At 43.0% G+C, this 21,056-nt stretch overlaps 1 long non-coding RNA gene across 3 annotated transcripts in view; it reads right to left on the reverse strand.

The window, feature by feature from the left end:
- Positions 1–15,958: 15,958 nt before the first annotated feature.
- LOC102406005 overlaps positions 15,959–21,056 on the reverse strand; it is a 67,972-nt gene continuing 62,874 nt past the window's right edge. For 2 of the 3 annotated variants that reach the window (XR_006551881.2, XR_326646.4), the window contains 2 exons: positions 19,260–19,387; positions 15,959–16,068 (listed from right to left, as the gene is read on the reverse strand). This is a non-coding gene — a long non-coding RNA (uncharacterized LOC102406005). The other variant, XR_006551882.2, reaches the window with a different exon arrangement.

Consider the following 21,056-nt stretch of genomic DNA (forward strand, 5'->3'; position numbering starts at 1 on the left):
AATCCTTACAATAACCATCAAGGTACTATTATCCACCTTTAACAGAAAAGATACTGATGCTTAGAGGGCTTGCATGACTTGCCCAAGGTCATACAGGTATTTAAGTGACAGAACCAGATCCAAAGACTGTGCCCTTCCTATTATACCATCACCCATTGTGGCCAAAAACAGTGAAATATAGTAATAGTGAGGGCAGGCTGACCCAGGCAACCCTTGTCTTTGGTTCTCTAAAGGTGTCATTTAACTTGTTTACTTTCTTCACTGGCACCACCACCATTTCTATTTGCCCTTTATCCAGCATTCTACCCATCAGATCAGAAGACAGACAGCTCTCTAAAGACTCATAGTTCACAGCCTCAGAACTCAGGGAGAATGTAAGGTAGAAAAAATCAATAGCTCAAGGTTGAGGACACTGAATTTGTATCAATCTGAGAGGTAACCCTGTCCATTCTGAAGTAAGGAGCAGATTGAACCATCTTAAATTTCAAATGGGCACTGAAATTTTGTTTATTAGAAGGATGGCTTGAATTACCAAATCTTAGCATGGAATGACACCTTCAGGAGGGCTTTGTCTGACCTCTTATTTGGCTGATGCAAAAATGTTCACTGACTTCTTCAAGGTTACAGGCTAGTTGGTGGCAGCAAGGGGGCTCAAAGGCAGGTCCTCTGATTCCATTTTAGGGAATGTCAGAGTTTTCCTCTGTTCTTGGAGCCTACCAGGTATGAAGTGCCCTCACCAAGTCAAGGGTATATAATAATCTCATGTGATTCTAAAACAATTATAGGAAGGTGGGAAGGGGAAGAAAAATCATGGAAGAGTGCGATTTTTCTGACCCTGTTTCTGGGAAACAGGAATTTTCAAATACCTATAGGATAATAAGCAATTTAACTTCAGAGTCGGAGGGAAGATCTATGATCCAGGGATCGGGGAGCATTTTGCACACTCTGTCATTTTTTTTTTTTTTTCAGTGAGGCAAATAAAGAGAATTGAGCTCAGACTCAACTTCAATATACTGCCTAGGGCACAACAGAAATATCAATACATTGGAGAGAACCTGGATTTAAAAAATCTAGGGTGAGGATAAGACCTTCAGCCGATGCTGGAAAGGTTTAGGTCTAGGCCAGAGAGCAGAATCCCACCAAGTTGGACTATGTAGAGGAACCAGTGACTGGGCCTTCAGGACTGATACCATCTGAATTTCTTCTCAGCCCCCATTCTACCTCTAGCAGAAGCTATGTTAGCAAAGGTACTGATGGCAGCCAAGTGTAGGTGTTATAAAAAAGCTTTAGGATCAACTAGCCAAGGTTTCAAATTCTCATTCCTTTACTGCCTAGCTGTGTGATCTTAGGCAAGTCATGTCACTTCTCCAAGTCTCAGTTTCTTCCTCTGTACAAAGGATATCATCAGGGTGAACTGAGGTCTGAGATGATGGTACATTGCATACAGCACTGTTCCTGGGACAATAGTGGATAGTTCACATGTGCATTTTTGCACCCCTCTTTAGTCTTTCTCAGCTTCATATGATTTTATGCCACCTCTTTAGATGCTCTTTGGATCTCAGGACCTCTCTTTCAGTATGAAATTAAATATTAAATTATCCTAATGGAGAGATTTTAAGAACTAAAGTTCCAGAGGCCCTATGAAACCCAAGGCCAGAGCATTCATGGCAGAGTGGACAACTAGACTCTCCATCCAGTGCTCCCTCCTTGGCATCACCATGGCGTTCTTGGGATGCTGGTTGCCATGACTACCTAATCACTTCCTCTAGGTCTGACCACTACAACAGACTGAAACACTTGCCAAACTCCCAGCCAAATAAGCAGCAGATGTCCAATTTGAAAAACATAATTCCTGAACAATAATGTTTGTTTTCTCATTCATCACATGGACCCATCCACAGAGATGGAGGCAGAGAGGCAGCTATAGAGAGAAACCAGGAATAACACCTGGGATGCAGAAAGACCCACACTTATCTCTGTGTATTCCCCTGGATGAACCATGAGGGGGACATTCTTCCTGATGTGACAGCCTGATTCATTTATGGAGTCATTAACTCTCTCCAGTTGGTTTTATGACAAGTTCAGAATAACCATTCAGCAGCAGTGAAGGACAAAGCTAAAACCTTCAGAGTCAGACAGGTGTGGGTATCAATGCCACTTTTGCCTCTGACTTTGACCAAATTCGCTTCTCTGAGCTCCATTTCCTCATACAGAATGAAGATTATAATACGTGCCTTATACAATTGTCATCGTGGGATTAAAATAAAAACCAGGGATGTAGCACAATGCTTAGACCTAGGAGGTTCTTAATGAATGTTATAAATTTGACTTAAATTGTCATGCAGTTTGATATACCCATTCTGCCATAATGTGCCAAGAAGAATGATTGCTTTTGAGACATACAGACTCTCACCAAACAAAGGGAGTCTTACAAATTATTTCAAACAACACTCTTATTTTACAGAAGAGGAAATTGAGACCCAGAAAGATTAAGGTCTTTGGCTGATATCACGCAGCTAACTAGTGAACAGCAGGGGTAGGGTTAGAACGCCAGGGTTCTAACATCCAACCCAGTACTTTTTCCAGCATCCAGTAGTGACTGAGAAAGGGAAGCAGGGAAGAGAATTTTCAGATGTTGAGCATCTGCTATTCACAGGTATTCTGCGTGAGCTCTTCTGTTTAGTTCATACAGCAATAATATATTTAATATATTATTCATCTTAATAAATGAGAAAACTAGAATATAGGCTTTAAAGAGCAAGGAGTATGTCCTTCTTGTTCATTCTTGCATCCTCAACAGGCAGAACAGTGCTTGTCACCTAGCAAGTGCCCAGTAAATATTTGCCAGTGAGCAAGATAAAGTAATTTGTCAAACCCAGATAACTAATAAATGACAGAAACAGGACTTGAAATAAAAATCTGACTCTGAAGTCTATCCTTTTTCTGAGCCGGCTCTTGTACTTCCTTCCCTAGCAGAACTGGGAGGCCTGAATGAAAAAGGAAGGGAAGTCTCATTCTTTAAGAAAGTTGTAAATTCCAAGGTATTAAACTAAGCATATTTGTATATATTATCTCATTTACTTTTCACAATCACCAAGGATAACTATTTTCTTTTTTTAAACATATGAGGAACTATATGAGATATAGAAAGCTTTGGTGACTCTTCCAAGTAAAACAGTGAGAAGAAAAAAAAACAGAACCCAGATTTCAGTGCCAGAGTTTCACCTCCATCAAGGACTCTTCTGTTAATATCACACCTGCTTATACTATGGGCCCTGAAGGAGGCTGGTGGTATGTCAGGAACATGATATCAGACCTGTACACAATGGGGCAAGCATAGTCCCTTTGGGTTTGCCACTGGATTTTTTTTTTAAACTTTTTATTTTATCTTGTAGTATAGCTGATTAACAATATTGTAAAGTTTCAGATGGACAGCAAAGTGACTCAGCCATACATGTACATGGATCGTTCTCCCCCAAACTCTCCTCCCATTGCTACTGGATTTTGGTCAAGATGCCCAACTCCGTGGTAGCCTTCTATGACCAAAACCACAAATATAGAAAACTAGTAAGTTGAGGGTGGCTGGGTGCCTGAGGACAATGTTGGGGCTTGCAACAAATCTGTCTATTGCCTGCTTCCCCCTCTCCTAGCTAGGTTTAATAACAAAATGCATTTGTTTCTTAAGCTGTTATTAGTATTGTTTTCTTATCTGCAGCCAAAATCTTTTTTTTTTTTTTTTTTTTTAGCAGTGAGAGAATAGTAAAGACCACGGCACTTACTGCCTGTTCTCTCACAAACAGGCAAATCTGTATACTTCCGAATCCTCAGTGTCCGTATTTTTATTGGTGGGAGGTATCTGTTGGTTGAAAGTGTCAGAAAAGAATTTGAGCCAGCTTCTATGAATGTGAGGAAATTGTTAATAAGAATAAGAGGCATCTCTTGGAACCCAAGTACAGGGATTTAGCTGAGCCTGGTGGTGGAATGTAATTAGGATCTCAAAAGCATTTGGCACTCTGTTTCTAAAAGTATCTGCTCTTTTCTTTTCTCTTCCTCCTTCTCGTCTTCCTTCCCCAGCCATCCCCTCTCATCCTTCCACTCCCTTCCCCCTCTTCTTCGTCTCCTTTCCTCCCCCTTCTCACTTCTTCCTCTCCCTCTGCTCCTCTCCCTGCTCCTTTCTCCATCTCCTTCTCCTCTTCCTCTTCTCCCCTTAACCTTCTCTCTCTCACTTTGAATAACAGCCTCCGTTGGTATCTACATTTAGTTGTAACCAATTCAGCCACCAAAAGAGACTGAATCTCCGTCCCGGTTAAAGTTTCTTGCAGAGCAGTTATCATCGGCCACACTCCAATCTGACCAGAAGAAAGGATCACGGAGGATGACTCTGACTTCCTCGGGCTGGTCCCTGGACACCATGTAGATGACGGAGCAGGGACGTTCTGACAATAGATGGACTGTCCCATCTCCTCTCGCTTCCTGAGGCATGGAGTGCTGGTGTTAGTTATTAGCAAGGCCAAGTGAGAACCGTGGCCTTACTGAAGTTTGGTCCTTTATTCACTTAACATTGAACAGGTTCTACTCCAGGTATTGGGCCTGGAGCAGTGACCAAAGCTGGCTAAGTCACTGCTCTCAGAAATCTGATCCTTTCCCCTTCAATTGTGGGATGTTTCACATCCTTTCAATAAGTTATCCCTTTGTCCAAGCTCATCTGAGATGGGAATCTAAATTGAGATAGATTAGGGAATTGCGAGGACTCTACCATACAGGGTAGATATATTAGCGATCCTTGTTAGGAGGTAGAAAATCAGTTTGGTTAAAAGATTATCTGTGAACATACAGTAAGTGTTGTAAGTTGTATGTAAAGAACAACAGTAAGTGTTCCTTATATATACTGAATACAAATTCCTTAAATGTAAAATTTGCAAATATTCTCTCCCATTCTGTGGGTTGTCTTTTCACTTTTTCTTTTCACAAAAGTTTTAAATTTTGATGAAGTCTAATTTATGTTCTTCCCTTGTCATTCATGCTTATTGTATTATATCTAATAAACTATTGCTTAATCTGAGGTTAAAAAAAAATTATCAGTTGTCTGCTAGAATTCAGAACATTGCCCACAAAATAGGAACTTTAGGAACCTGGTAGAAAAATGTCAAAATATTGCCACCTTTTCTTCTCCAAGTAACTTGTTGATTTTGGCCTAATAGCAGATAAAGAGAATAGCTAGACAGATTTACAGTCCTGTTTATTTCTACCTGTAGTGAGGAATTTGAATCTGTTGAATCAGATAAACAAGTGCCTTAAGAATCTGGTCTTAAACTTGGTGCAGCAGAATCTAGGAATCCTAGTGATCAGATTCTTTCTGAGCAACTCTCCTGTGCATCCCTGCCTGGGAACGTTGGAAATACACATTTGGATGGTAGCAAAGTTGAGACAGGAGCTACATGCAGAAAAACTGAGCCTTTCCTCATTACTCCAGCCTATTACTCTTCAAACTTTGAGGCAGAGGCCAATAAGCTAAGATCTGAGGAGATGTGCAGAGTCCCTAGTATTGATATTAAGAAACTTATGGTATAAATATGAGGTCCAAATTCAAAAACAAAATTTAAGCAAGATTTCTGGTATTGGGTACCAGCAAACTGGGTCTCTCATGCCTCCTCCCTCCTCTAACCCAATGAAATCAATAGGCTTGGCTAAGAAAAGATTTTAAAAAGCTGTGCTGTAAGAAAGACTCAAGCCTAGGAAAGAGAGACCTGTGCTTATTGAACCCTGAAAGCAACACTTGGGGCATATACATGACTCAAACAGAAATGAACTACCAAAACTGAACAGTCCCTTATGATGGAACCCTCCTCAATTCTTCTATCAGTTTTGGTACTGACTAACAGTGGCCAAAGAAAGTCCTCTTGGTAGGTAGAACCCAGGTCAGCTAGAATAACTGGTCAAGGAACAAACAGAGACCCATGAGAGTGAGTAGTGCAACAGAATCCAGGTGATGCTCTACCCAAGTGACTCAGGTATCTACCCACGTATCTTGTTGCTTCCTCTCACCCTAAATAGGGAGTCTTGTTATCTTTTATTTCCCCAATGCTTGTAAATGAGTATATTGGGCTGTTAAGTACATTATTTAGCCCTTGACTTGAAAAATCTCAAGGAGCCACAGTAAGCCATGCTCAAGAGGAGGAATTGATACTCATCAGAAAACTTGAGCGTGGAAAAAACTGGCCCCAGGTTTCTCTTCTGGATTTATCATCTGGATGGGACTTCAAGATTTTTCCAATAGAAAAAGGGTTGACACCAGATGAAAAACAATGATTTCTGCAATAATAATAGTTAATGCTCATTGAATCATTATTAAGTACCAGGCACTGATCTAGGTCTTTATGTACATAACTCATTTAATCATCCCAACTCCCCTATGAGGAGATACTACTATCATCTGCATTTTATAGAAGTAATTAACTACCTTGCTTAAAGTTAAGCTGATAATTGAATCTATGGCTTGGGTTCTTAACTATTATGTTACATTTATTTTAGGTTACTTCCCTTGCTCATATTTGCTTTTATTTTCTTCAATTTCTTACTGCTGTATCTTCTTGGCAGCCTATCTCTTCTGATTTTTTGAGATGCAGTTGACATGCAATAACCAGTAAAAATTGATGAGTTCTGACATATGTTTACACTCATAAAAAATCACTACAGTTCAAATAAGGAGCATATCCATCATTCCCTCTCCCAGTCTTCCTCATGTCTGTTTGTAGTCTAGCTCTTCTCCAGCTCTCCCCCATCCCTTGGTAACCACTGATCTGCTTCCTGTCATTATAGATCTGTTTGCATTTTCTAGAATTGGAATCATCTAGTATGTATTATTTTTCTGTCTTCCTTCATTCATTCAGCATAATTATTTTGAGATCCATGACTTATAGTATATCATTACCTTGTTCTTTTTTATTTCTTTTGTTTCATTGTATGGATGCTGCTGTGTATAACAGTATGCACATCAGCACAGATATAACTGCTATGAATATTCATGTACAAGTCTCTGTGTGGATATATACTTTTCTTTAAATAAATATCTAGGAGTGTAATGGCTGGATTGTATGGAAGGTGTATGTTTAACTTTTTAAGACACTGTCTCAGAGTTTTCCAAAATGAGTGTACTATTTTACCTTCTCACCAGCAATGTTTGACAGTTCCAGTTGCTTGTGTCCTCACCAGCACTTGATATGATCAGTCTTTTTAATTTTAGCCATTCTAGCTATCAAGTAGAGGTATTTCATTGTGGTTTTAACTGATGTTTCACTAATGACAAATGATATTAAGCCTGTGCTTATTTGCCATGTACATCTCTTTGTTAAAAGGCTTATTTTGGCAAATATTTTGTCCCTTTTATTTTTATTGGATTGTTTGATTTTTTTTTTAATTGTTTGTTCTAGTTCTTCCCCCTGGAGTCAGCTTCCTTTTTTTCTAAGAGGACATTCCAGAGATTAGAACACAGATGGAGTTGATGAGCATGGTTTAGTAGCTAGGGCACAGGTTTGGAAATAACCTGATATATTTAGATTTGCACCTGAGCTCTATTATGTGATAAATTATGTTGCTTTGGGCAACTCAGATCATGCCCCTCCACCTTAGTTCATTTGTCTGTAAAATGGATCTGGGGAACCTATTTCCTGGTGTTTCTATGAGGAATAAAGGAAACACTCATTTTAAACAAGTGGCATAAAACAATGAGAAATAACCCTTGTTAAGGCCAAGTCCTAAAAAGAAGACTGCTTCTAAGAATTTTAATTATAAGAAGTATTAGAATACTCTCAATACCAGATATTAATGTAGAATAATATCTGGAATGACATCTTGCTTATTATTTTATTGTTTAATATTTTCCTCCTTTCTGTATATATAATATACTTACTTTGCTGAAGAGGTTTCTCATACACACATAACACAGCCCGATATTATCACACCCTAACACATTCTGTGGTATTCGTCTCTCACCAGGGATCTGGGAGCCCTCTGATCTAGAGGAGCTTCTTCTTAGTCATCCTGTTTTTACACTGTTTTCATCCCTTTTTGAGTTCCTCCTTGTCTATGTCCTGCCTAGGTAGACAAAGCAATAGTCACTTCCACATAGGTAATCGGCCTGCCAATGCAGGAGACACGACTTCGATCCCTGGATCGGGAAGATCCCCTGCAGAAGGAAATGGCAACCCACTCCAGTATTCTTGCCTGGGAAATCCCATGGTCAGAGGAGCCTGGTGGGCAACAGTCCATAGGGTTGCAAAAGGGTTGGACATTTAGTGACAAAACAACAATATCAATAAAGCATTACTACTCTCTCAGTCTTCAGGGGCTTAAAGATACAAGTGGTCATCAACAGCTAATAAGGAGGTTTATTTTCTTCCATTGTGCACAAGGTGCGAGGCACAAGTGGTAGCTCAGTGGACCTCTACCGGACCTCTGAGTATCTCTCCCTGGGCCCTCAGCTGCCTGCATGGCTTTCTTGGTGGGGGGAGGGGCAGGAACTGATGAACAGGATGATAGCTATTGCCCCTGGCTCTGTGACAGGAAAAGAGCAGCTTTCAGACAGGGTTCAACCTGCAAAAAGGCTCCCCTGCTGTGCAGGAATTATTCACTCTAGGATAAGCTTCCTGTGCAGTAACATCAAATATTCCTGCTGCCTAAACTCAGAACTTGACAGCTTAACTGTTTCGTGCCCAGTCTGCAAGAGCTTCAGAATCCTCTGCCACAATGCTGTGAACACAATGGGTGCCCAGTAATGGTAGTTTTCTTCCTAATTCTGATTTCTACTCCCCAGAAGGAATCTGGGCCATCTCTCCACGCTCCCCTGTGGTCAACGTTAACTGTGGTTCTGTATGTGTCCTCACTCCTGGAGACCACTTCAATTTCTGTGAGGTTCCTTCCTTTAGTCCTACCAGTCCTGGATGAACCTGTCAATCAAAAAATATTGCCTGCTGTGTCAGTTAACCAAGGATGTTGCAGCCCTCAAGCCACTACAGACTGACAGCGAGCCCTGAGAGAACTCAGGATGGAATCAAGAGGACTGCCAAGCCCTCAGCCCCTGCAGCCATGCCCTCGACAATGGTGCACCCTGAGGAGACTCAGGATGGGAAAGGAAAGCACAGGATACTGCACCTGGATAGCTGGGGTGTGTGCCAAAGGAATGGTTTCAGTGAGCTCAGACTCTTGCATCTTCCCTTGTGTAGAGGAGCACTAAGTTCCTTAACTTGAGAAACCTGGTTTTCTTGAATTAATAGTAATCTTTTGATGTCCTGACTTCCTTGTCTTTGTTGCAAAAACTCCTATATATCCTAGTTTCTCCCTTCTCCTGAAAAATATTTTCAGACAGCGGTTTCTCAGAGCTGTCTGAGATGCTGTGTCCTGGGCTTAAGTCCTCAGTTTAGTTCACCATATAAAACAGAATTCTCAGCATTTAGGTTGTGCATTGTTTTCAGTCGACAAACCCAACAATCAGCCTCATAAAAGATGCCAAGGGACTCATGGAAGATCGTGTGTGCTAAGTTGCTTCAGTCCAACCCTGTGTGACCCTGTGGACTGTAGCCCACAGTCTCCTCTGTCCATGGGCTTCTCCAGGCAAGAATACTGGAGTGGGTTGCTATGCCCTCTTCTAGGGAATCTTCCGGACCCAGCGATCTAAACTGAACCTGCATCTCTTATGTCTCCAGCATTGGCAGGCAGGTTCTTTACTACTAACTCCACCTGGAAAACCCTCATGGAAGATCACAGACTCATTAAAGGGATAAAGAGCCCTCCCAGTGTGTTAGGACTTAGACCTATCCTGAAGAACTTCACTTATTCTCTACCCGAAGGCCTTGGACATATCTTGGTGAAAAGGCGGGTGAGATATCTGAAATAGCCATCTCTCTCACTAAGTGGAAACATTCTGGCCTTTTTGGCGGAGAAATTCATCACAATAAACCTGCAGTAGATTACAAAGGGTACATGGAAGGAGGCGGATGTCCTCCGGGATGCCGCAGGAAGACTGGCTGAGACTCAAATGCTAATAGCCCCACTGATGAGCATGGACAACATGATTACACAGGGACTGCAAGGCCAAGTTGTGCACTCTCTCCCCAGCTGGCAGGAGCAGGCTTCCTGGAACAGCTCCCTCCTACCTCCCAGCCTCTCTGCACTTAAAAAAACTTCCGGGAATCTTACTTCCTGCCTTTAGCATTTTCAGACAAAATGAATGGATTAAGAAGTTGCCCCTCACACAAATCTCAGTGCCTTATCTTGCAGCACCATCATTAGAAAACAAAACACTAAATCAGCTCTTTTATGGAGCAAAGTGTTACCACTAGAAAGAATACCAGGCTGGATCTGAAAGATGTGTAGAGATTGATGATCTGCAGGGGTCCTGGGGAGAGCTCTGTTCCTCGAGCTCCCTGTGCTGGGCTCCTTATCCTCTAGGATAAGGACTGTAATCATCAGTTTTAGGAATGAAGGGACAGAGGCTCATGGAGTGAGTGGTAAAGAACCTTCTTGCCAATACAGGAGACATAAGAGACATGGGTTCAATCCCTGGGTTGGGAAGATCCCCTGGAGAAGAGCATGGCAATATACTCCAGTGTTCTTGCCTGGAGAATCCCATGGACAGAAGAGCCTGGTGGGCTATATAGTCCATGAGGTTGCAATGAGTCGGGCACGACTGAAGCGACTTAGTGTGCATACACGCATACAGAGATTAGCAATGGACCTGGGATTTGATGATGAGTAGGTCTGATGTCCAAAGCACATGGGTTTCCCACTGTAAGTATTTTAGATTTTTGCAACATGTCCCTCATTTCATGCACCTATATGTCAAACAGCCAAACCCTCTGGTCTCTAGCCATGTTGTACCTCTGACTTTTGAGGTTGTGCCCAGTAGTACTTATTCTTTTTTTTTTTTTTAATATATTTTTTATGTGGACTGTTTTTAAAGTCGTCATTGAATTTGTTATAATATTGCTTCTGTTTTCTGTTTTGTTTTTTTGGCTACAAGGCATGTGGTATCTTAGCTCCCTGACCAGGGATTGAACCCTCGCCCCCTACATTGGAAGGCAAAGTTTTAACTACTGGACCACCAGAGAAATCCCAGCACCACTTATTCTTTTCTCTGTTCTTCACAGTTTTCCAGGCTGTTGAGACTACTCACAGTCTCTTCCCCTTCATTTTCTCCTAACTTCTCCATTGGGCTCTTGAGGGGCCAAATGCTTCTGTGAGGAGAGACCCACAGTGAGGAGCAACGTCTGCATCTTTCTATTTCAAAGCTGGCACTACTGTTCCAGCCATTCATTCAGTTCCTACTATTTGTTATTTTGGTGGTGGTAGTATGCTGGGCTTCCCTGGTGGGTCAACAGTAAAGAATCCACCTGAAATTCAAGAAATGTGGATTCAATCCCTGGGTCAGGAAGATCCCTTGGAGAGGAAATGGCAACCCACTCCAGACAGAGGAGCCTGGCAGGTGACACTCCATGGGGTCTCAAAGAGTTGGCCCCAACCTAAGGACTAAACAACAACAAAAGTGTGTTGTTCACTGGTTGGTCTGATAGCAACTCTGACTTCAAAGCTCTTTTGGTAAAAACAGATAAATGACCTGCTCCTCTTTAATTCTGGTTAGTGGCTCCACTCACTTCTTTAAGGGGTTCATTTTCCAGAAACTTCTCTTGACAATTTTGGACATGAAGGATACAAAGATGAATGAGACTTGATCTTAGCCTACTAGCATTCAACCTCTATCATTCAGTGTTCAAGAAATAGAAGCCATTCTAGGTATTTCAAGAACAGAGGATTTCAATGTGGGGATTAGAGGCTCATAGGATCATTGCAAGGGCTGGAGGAGGGGACTGTAGGCTCCAGGGTAACTTCCAGAGAGACCTGCTACATCTGCTCCATCAGAAAGGTGAACATCAGGAGGACTCAAATTCAATCATGAATTCTAGATTCTAGAATCTGTAACAAATACTGTATTTTTATCTAGGGAATCAGATAAAAGCTTCAAGAAGCTGTTATTGCTGCTGTTAAAACTGACTCTTGAAAACCATAAAACTGTTGATGAGTTATTAGAATACAATGCAGAAAAGCTTCATGTCACCACAACTGTGCTTGCCAGCAGAAAATGTCTAAAAGAGCAGAATTTCCTTTGTTTCACTTTAACTTTTCAAATCTCATTCATGTACATCTATTGGCAGAACTGAATTTGCATTCAGAACTCTATCTACAAGGAAGTCTGGAAGATGGCCTTTTATTATGGAAGATGAGAACTGGGACTGGGAGAATCATTAGCAGTGTTCCCCATGGGCTCAAGAATGTGTACACGCACTAAAGCATTAGAGGAAGCATGTTATATAATCACAAAGAAGAAAGAAATCAGGTCTACTTGGAGTTCAGGGAAAGTGGCAGAGAAAAGAGTCCTCCTGCTGAGTCTTGAAGAATATCCTGTAGAAGTTAACTTAGAAGCAGGAAAAACAGGAATATAGAGAGGATACTGTTGAGAGGATACTGCAACATGGTAGACAAGACAAGGTTAGAACCTAAATTAGGATTATGGATGTTGGGCTGGAGAAGAGAGGGTTTGAAATATGTCAGGAAGTTGAAAATCAATAGGTCTTGATTGAGCTGAAATAATTGGGAACAATTACTGCGTGTATACTGTGTGCCAGGCTCTATTCTATACATTTTGCATGTATGAACCCATTCAATCCCTACAAAGTCCTATGAAATACTTTGAATTATCCATCCACAGATGAGAAAACTGACGGACAGCTGGCAAATGTTACAGCCTGGTTTGAAACCAGATTGTCTAGTTTTAGAAAACGAATACTCAACAAATTTACCATTAACCTCCTTTGCTTTTAGACATAAAGTCTGCCTTCCTGTACTTTATTAATCTGCATTTTACTTCTTAATTCTGGTTTGGGCCCTGAATCAGGAGTTATTTTAGCCTGGATGTTCATGGATGAGTTTCTGCAAGTCTAATGAACCCTGAAATTGTAATCAAAATTTTTCAGCATTTGTGTCTTGTTTTTCTGGGAAGTGGTGGCAAGACTTATCAAATGGGTTATCAGAGATTCTCAAATGGGTTTTTGACCCCAAAATACATTTAAGAACTTTGCTTTAGAGCTGCTGCTAAGTCACTTCAGTCGTGTCCGACTCTGTGTGACCTCATAGACAGCAGCCCACCAGGCTCCCCTGTCCCCAGGATTCTCCAGGCAAGAATACTGGAGTGGGTTGCCATTTCCCTCTCCAATGCATGAAGGTGAAAAGTGAAAGTGAAGTCGCTCAGTCCTGTCTGACTTTGAGCGACCCCACGGACTGCAGCCCACCGGGCTCCTCCGTCCATCAGCAGCATCAGCATCTCCAGGGCACTTGTTAGGAAATGTGTATTCCCAGGCCCACCCAAGACCTAGTAAGCCAGAAACTTTGAGTGTGGGGCCCAGAAATCTGTTGATGAGTCTTTCAGATTCTTCTGATATATGCTTAAGTTTGGGAAACACTGCCTTAACACAGGCATAAACTTGAGTGATATGGCATTAGACAAGGTTCACTGGCCTAAGTGGGATTTTGACAGTGCATACGATCAAAGAAGATAGAGGAAAATCTTAGAAGCCTGAGATCCTTTTTGGATTCTCTCAGGAAGGAAACACTGAGGCATAGCTTTGAACTCTGCCAATATTTTGACAAGGCATTCCCTGTGGGCTTCTGTGGCTCTCAGAGCAGGCATTTCTGGGAGCTACTGGACTCAGGACTTGCAGCTGAGAAGATGAACACCATGGACCTGTGTACCAGTCCCACAGCGCCTGGGCTGCCATCCTCTCCCCTCCCCCATACAGTTACTCCTAGGGCTGCAGATTAGGTATCTTGTTTCATCCAAGGTAACACAGACCTCTAAGGACATTTCAGGAGAGGATAACCTGTCCAGCCTCCTGGAGCATCTGGTATCCTCTGACACCCTGCTCCACCAGGAGGTGCCAGGACCTCTGGACCACACCTTGCCTAGTTGCCACAACAGCTGTGTGGCCTGTGGGGGATTGCTGCCTGCAATACCAGTCTCCTTTTACATCTTCTGGGAAACATGAAAATGTCCAGAAACAACCTGCAGTGCCAGCTGATGGGAATGGCAAGGAGGCTTGCACCCTGCTCCCCTGAGGCCTCTCTCCTCCAGAATCCCAGGCCTGGCTCCTCCTTTCTGCTAAGTCACAAAGCTAGAAAGCTTTTAGGGTAGGGAGAGAGCAAGTGCCTGCTGGTTGGCTTGGAAAGGTTCTGGGAATTCATTATGATCTAAACAACTATTCCAGTTATTCATGTGACTCAGCCCCTGAAAGCTGGATCTTCCTGTGTCCACGGGCTGGGTGTTGCTGACTCAGTGCTGAAGAGGACACCTTGTCAGCCCTCCTGGGCTCCCCACCTCCAACCTCCTCCCTGTCATTCCCAGAGGACACCAGAGGGAAGCAGACAGTGGAGCTGAGCTCCAAGCCGTGTTCAGTTTCATTTCTAAGAAGGTAGCCAACCTCCTCCCATTACAGCTCTCACCACACACATCTGTCAGTCTTTGGGGCGTTTTGGAGGGGAAGTATTAAGAAACAGTCACTCAGACATCATACATGCACATATGCATTTAGCATATGTTCATCCAGCACCTACTATGTGTCTGGTTGATTCCTAAGGGCTGAGATTCAGAGAGACATGGCTGTATCTGCACATATTGTTCAGGGGTCTGGTGGGGGAAAATGCATTCACAGACATTTAGGAAGTAATGGGGAAAGCACTGTGGCTGAGCCAGAGAGAGAGAGCTTTGAGAACCCTGAGCAATGAGTGGCAACCATCTCTAGGTGTCTGGAATTCCTCTTTAACATGCAACAAAATTCAGTGTGGGTGGGAATTCCTTTTGTCTCTGGGAGCCAGAGAGAGAAGAAAATGCCAGGAACCAAAATGGTACAAAATAAGGACTTTCTGGAAGTAGGGAGGCTGAAGAAGGAGACAAAAGGGTGGGGAGACTAAAGTGTTAAGTTTTACAGTTTTGCCAAAGGGTCTTTTCTTGACTTGAACCTGTTTCACTCTATCTGCTAGGCAGGATGGTGAAATTTCCCTGAAATAGTAAGTGAACTGCTTGAACTTTTCTCATTTGAGGAATAAAAAGAGAAGGAGAATAGAAAGATCCCATGCTGCTGTATAGAAATGAAAGAAAAACCACACATACTAATGTGGGCATCTAATGTGTATCAAAACTTTGTGTCTATAGTATACCTCACTAAATACTAACAGAACATGCACACACACACACACACGGTAGATTTTGTTACACAAAGGGGTAAAGAAGATACCTGGGCTGAGATTAGGACCTGTGTTCCTGCCACTTACAAACTAACCTTGAGTGTAGGTATATAATGTAAAGTGAAAGTGTTAGTCACTCAGTCATGTCTGACTCTTTGTGACTCCATGGACTGTAGCCTGCCAGGTTCCTCTATCCATGGAATTCTCCAGGCAAGAATACTGGAGTAGGTAGCCATTCCCTTCTTCAGGGGAACTTCCCGACCCAGGAATCAAACCCAAGTCTCTCGCACTGCAGGCAGATTCTTTACCATCTTAACTGCCAGGGAAGCCCAGAATATAATATAATGTTAAAAAATACTCATATCCCCATTTTACAGATGGGGAAACTGAGATACAGGGAAATTAACTAAGTTCTCCAGGGTCATACTAGTAGTGAGTAAAGTAACAGGACTTTAGACCCAAATCTGTCTGAATTCGGAGCATGGACCCTTTCATCACACCACCCTGCCTTTTTTTTTTTTTTCCTTCTTCATTTTTGAGACCAGATTTCATCTCTCTATAGTATCTACTGTCTGAACTTCTGTAAAAATGGAACCTGATGTCATATCCTCCAGGATTATGATTATCTACTATAATGTTAGAATTAAAATAGTCATAATTCCAAGCATGCTTTCTTATTCATTCATTTAATACATTTATATTGAATCTACTTTTCCCAGACACAAGGGTGGAGCAATGAAAAAGGCAGCCATTTTCTTCTCATGGAGTTTTCAGTGTAGCCTGAAAGGAAAGCAGGAAATTAAATATATAATTCTTATATAAGAATTACACAACAATCAGGTTATTACAATGGCAGTAAATACTATAATAATGATAGCTAACACCTCAATTAAACTTATTTTGTGCCAGGGATTATTCTGAGTACCATATATCCATACAGTTTTACTCATTTATTTCTTACATGCCAGTGAGGGAGGTGAAGAAATCAGTGAAGGCTTCCTGAAGGAAGTGTCAGCATATTCTAGAAACAGGAAGAGTTAATTTTGTTGAGGAGGGGAAGGAAGATCAGGAATTTGAGTCTAGGGTGGTGAGATCCATGTATTCACTAGCCACATGAAGCTTTAGAGTACTTGAAATGAGGCTAGGCTGAATTGAGGTGTGGTATGAGTGTAAAATACATTCTGGGTTTCAAAGACAGTATAGGAAAAAATAAAGTAAAATATCTCATTGATTTTTGTATTGATTACATGTTGACAAGATGCTATTTTGGCTATAATGGGTTAAATCAAATCTATTAGTAGAACTAATTTTGCCTATTTCTTTTTACTTTTGTTTTAATGTGGCCACCAGAAAATTTTAAATAACATGTGCAGCTGATATTCTATTTTGATTGGACAGTGCTGCTGTAGAAGCCTGGGGCGTGTCAGGGAGCAGGGGCATCAGGGAAACTAGAGCCTGGAGGAGGCATGGAGAATGATGGGAAAAGAGAAAGAAGGATGCTGAGGCAAATGTAAACAGCTCGCCGTCTGTCCTGCAGGTTAGAAAAAGTAATTACAGCCTGTATTAACTATCTGAGATGGATGGCTTGACTAACCTACTGAAAATTGTCTCTCAGAACCAGTTCCAGCTGTGAGCCAGATTAACACTATTCTTAAACTTGGTATTGTAGATGCAAGAGACAAGAACAGGACAAAAAAGTAAAGAAAAATGGAGGGACATTTTAGGGTAAAAGTCAAACCCTATGAATGGTCGCTCCACCCCCACCCTATAACACCTTCCTGCCTGCCCCTTACCTCTCTGTCCTCAATCTCCTACTCAGCTCTTTCCATACCCCGCCCCACCCAGTTACACTCATCTCTCTGTGGGGCCTCGGATATGCTAGGCGTGCTCCTACCTCAGGACTTTTGCTCCAGCTGTTCCCCTTACCTGAAAACTCTCCTCTCTGGTATCACATGGTTGACTACCTTAACCCTTCCCAACAAGGCCTACCTTGACCATCTTGTTTAAAATTGTACTCAGTGGCACCTCCTTACCTTACTTGGTTTTTCCCCCCATAGGATTTATAATTTATTTCTAGCATACTACTTTCCTAAGTTTATTGTTAATCTGCCTACTAGAAAGCATTCTCCCTAAGACATTGACCCCAGTTTTATTTCCCTCATTATCCCCAATCCCCAGCTGGTATCTGGCATAGAGTAGCTGCTTGACGAACAGGTTTGGAGTGTGAGTGGCACTGATTAGTGCACTACTGATCGTTGAATAGGAATCCTCCATGCACTCTCCTCTCCTGAAGAAAAGGACTTTTTTCTGCCTTTCCTGGAGGTGGGCTTGATTAACATTGCTTTCCACTCAGCTTTTACTCCTCAGGGTTCTGCCCTGTTCTGGATCCCAGTTCTACCCGCGAAAGGCTAGAGAAACGGCTGCTGCTACCAGACAGCTTCGGGGGCTGGGAGCTGGGATTCCTGGTACCCTCCCGGCTTTGCCCAAGCGCCGCAGATTCCCTCCTCCCTTGCCTGTTTCCTTAGCTGTCAGGGGTTCCGGACTCTGTGGGAGGCTGAACAAGGTACTTGGTGGATCAAGGAGGAAAAGAAGGGAGACAGTTATCCCATACTGGGCAGTGGTTTACAAGCCTGGGTACGGGGACCAGATATATCAACATCACCTGGGAACTTAAAAGAAACACATAGCCTATGGCTCCAACCTAAACCCATCAGTCAGAAACAGGAGGGTGGGGTGGAGCGGCAACAATAATCATCGACTTAATTAAACTGTTCAATTAAATAAATGAACAAAGCCTCGCAGTGATTCTGATGCACTCAAGTGTGAGAAGCCTCCGGCTAGGGGAAAGGAGGGACTCAGAGCTTTGAAGGCAGGGAGGGACTTTAAAAAGTCAGGCCAGAGGACAGGTCCCCGCGGGCAGGCTAGCTCAGGGTGGGTTCCCTGCGCCGGAGGCAGCGCGGGGTGGTCTGACCTGGGAAGTTAAAGGCCAGCGTTGTTCGCAGGTCCTCCACCCCCACCCCAGGAAAGTCCCGCGGCGCGGCCGTGACCTTCTGACGGCCACGGCCCTCTCCAGGCTGGGCTGTCTGGAGCCCTGGGCGCAGGCGCTGCGCTCCTGCGCTCGGGGTGTGCTCTCTTCACCGCAGCCAGGCCACCGCCCCTCCCGCTGGGGTCCCCCCGCCCCCGAGCCGAGTCCTTGGGCTTCAGCCAGCAGAGTCCCTCCCTCTGCCCCCGGCCGCCAGCCGCCTCAGGCCCCTCTGGCTGTCTTCTCTGTCTTTGTTGGAGCTCTGTCTCTCTTTTTCTCTCTTCCTGCCCGATTTGTTCTCCTTGCCTCTCTTTATTTTTCATTCTCATACTTTTTTTTTTTTTTTTTAACAGTTACTAAGCGCCCATGATGTGCCCTGGGTGGTCCTAGGCTCTGGGCAGTGAGCACTGAAAACAAACAAACCTGTGGGCAGGGAGCTTACTGGGTCTTGAATCCATCTCTCCCCACCTTCCTCTGCTGCCTCTGCACCCCAGCTCTCCCCTGCCTTCTCAGCACTGGCTGTTCTTCCCTCTACCCCTCCTGGTCATATCTAAAGGAACTTTTCTTTGGGTCCCATGGTAGGGAAAAAAGCCTACTTCTGTCTATTATAAAGTTGCAGTTAAAATGGCAATCTTACCTTCAAGGACACTAGTTTCAAATGTTAGCAGCTATAGACACCTCAACCAAAATTAGTTTATTAGTTTAATGCAGACAGTCTGATCCTATGAGGTCACCTAGTATCTACCTATTAATACACTGACCTTTGTGCTGCTGCTGCTGCTGCTAAGTCGCGTCAGTCGTGTCTGATTCTGTGCGACCCCATAGACGGCAGCCCACCAGGCTCCCCCATCCCTGGGATTCTGCAGGCAAGAACACCGGAGTGGGTTGCCATTTCCTTCTCCAATGCATGAAAGTGAAAAGTGAAAGTTAAGTCGCTCAGTCGTCCCACCTTTGTGCTAGACACTCATTTATTCGAGAAAATGCATGCGTGCATCCAATGATGTATTGAAGACTTAGTCTTTGCTGGAGATTGTTCAGAATGAGTTCTATCCAATAGATGGTGTTCTTCACAGCTCTCTGAAAAAATTATAACAATGATGCAGAGTGACCAAACAATGCCACATTTAACCCTTTCAACCTCTCTTCTAGGTGAATAAGACTATATAATAATTTGATAGATATGAAAACTGAGGCTGAGAGACCATGCACCTTGTCCAAGTTCCTACAACTGAAAAGCTGCATGACCAAGATTTAACCCCCTGTATGACTGACTCCCGAGTTGGTTCCCATTAACCTTCAAGGCCAGCCTGGGGGGAAGGGTACCACAAAGAAGATGTAGGTGAGGAAGGAAGAGTGGAATGGCTCTGGAGAGAAAACTTTTGAATACTGAACTGAGGTTTGGGTGATGCTGTGTGTTATTAATGAAGTTTCATGATCTCTCTGGATCCTCCTTATAGGTAAAATGTAGAGCTTGGCTCTTTGGCTACAAAAGCCTCCTTCAGGTATAATATATAGGTTAGCACATAGGGTCTGGAGCCAGACTAGCTGGGCTGGAAATTTGCTTCCACTACTGACTTGCTGCGTGATCTTGGACAAGTCTCTTAAGCTTTCTGGGCCTCAATTTTATCATCTGAAAGATTGCTATAATGGTTACTGCTTCACTGGGCAGATAACAGGTAAATGGTTTTTAAGGTTAGGAAGGGTATTTAGCACAAAGTAAGTACCCAGTGAATGTTACCTGGTTCTTTTGTTATCCCAGCTCTAAACGGAGGCTTCTTCACCCAGGCCCGGAACCTGTCACGCTGCAGCCCAGGCCTATCTCATCTCTGGCTCATGCCCAGTCTAAACCCTTTCTTTCGCAAAGAAATGAAAGTCGGGATCTCTAGGTCCTGATTGTGAAGAAACCAGGATATCCTAGGAGTCTTGGAACCCAGTGGATTTTCAGTCTGGCTCACCCACAAAGGAGATAGTTTAGTATAGAAGAGTTAGAAACTTTTCATCATTAAATGTATCTGCTTCCACAATGGTTTTATGCAAAACTCAAAGCATGTTATCTTTCTTTCAGGTGGGCTAGACTCGAGTCCAAAGTCAGCAAAGACAGTTTTGCATGCATGCCTGCTCAGTTGTATCTGACTCTGTGACCCCATCGCACCAGGCTCCTCTGTCCATGGGAATTCCCAGGCAAGAATACTGGAGCGGGTTGTCATTTCCATCTCCATGGGACCTTCCTGACCCAGGGATTGAACCTGCATCTCTTTTGTCTCCTACATTGGCAGGCAGATCCTTTACCAGCTGACCCACTGGGGAAGCTCAGTATTACATGGTTCCAAAGGGCAGGGCCTTTGTGTGGTGGTTGATTGATCATCCTAGTGGGAGGACCTTAACTGGTTTTGAGTTTCAATTTTCTTTATTTTAAAATGAGCTTGACAGCAGCATCTATCTCATGGCAAATTTGTAGAAATGAAATGAAAAATTTCATATAAGCATTGAACATAGTGGCTAGCACACACAATCATAGGATTGGCTATGGTCATATTAATAGACCTCATGGATTTTGTACTTTGAATTTTAGTTTCTTCATCTAAATAATGGGAACAAAAATATTATATATACAGTCTGCCACATACTCTCTTCCTAAAGGGATAGAGAAGTGTGTTGAACATCATAAACCTTCACATAAGTATGAGGGAACAGTCCCTGGCATTTTTCCAATGTGTAGCTTGTCTCCCCTTTCCCAGCTCCCAGC

This window comes from Bubalus bubalis, chromosome 6 (genome assembly GCF_019923935.1).
Source record: "Bubalus bubalis isolate 160015118507 breed Murrah chromosome 6, NDDB_SH_1, whole genome shotgun sequence".
Taxonomy (NCBI): domain Eukaryota; kingdom Metazoa; phylum Chordata; class Mammalia; order Artiodactyla; family Bovidae; genus Bubalus; species Bubalus bubalis.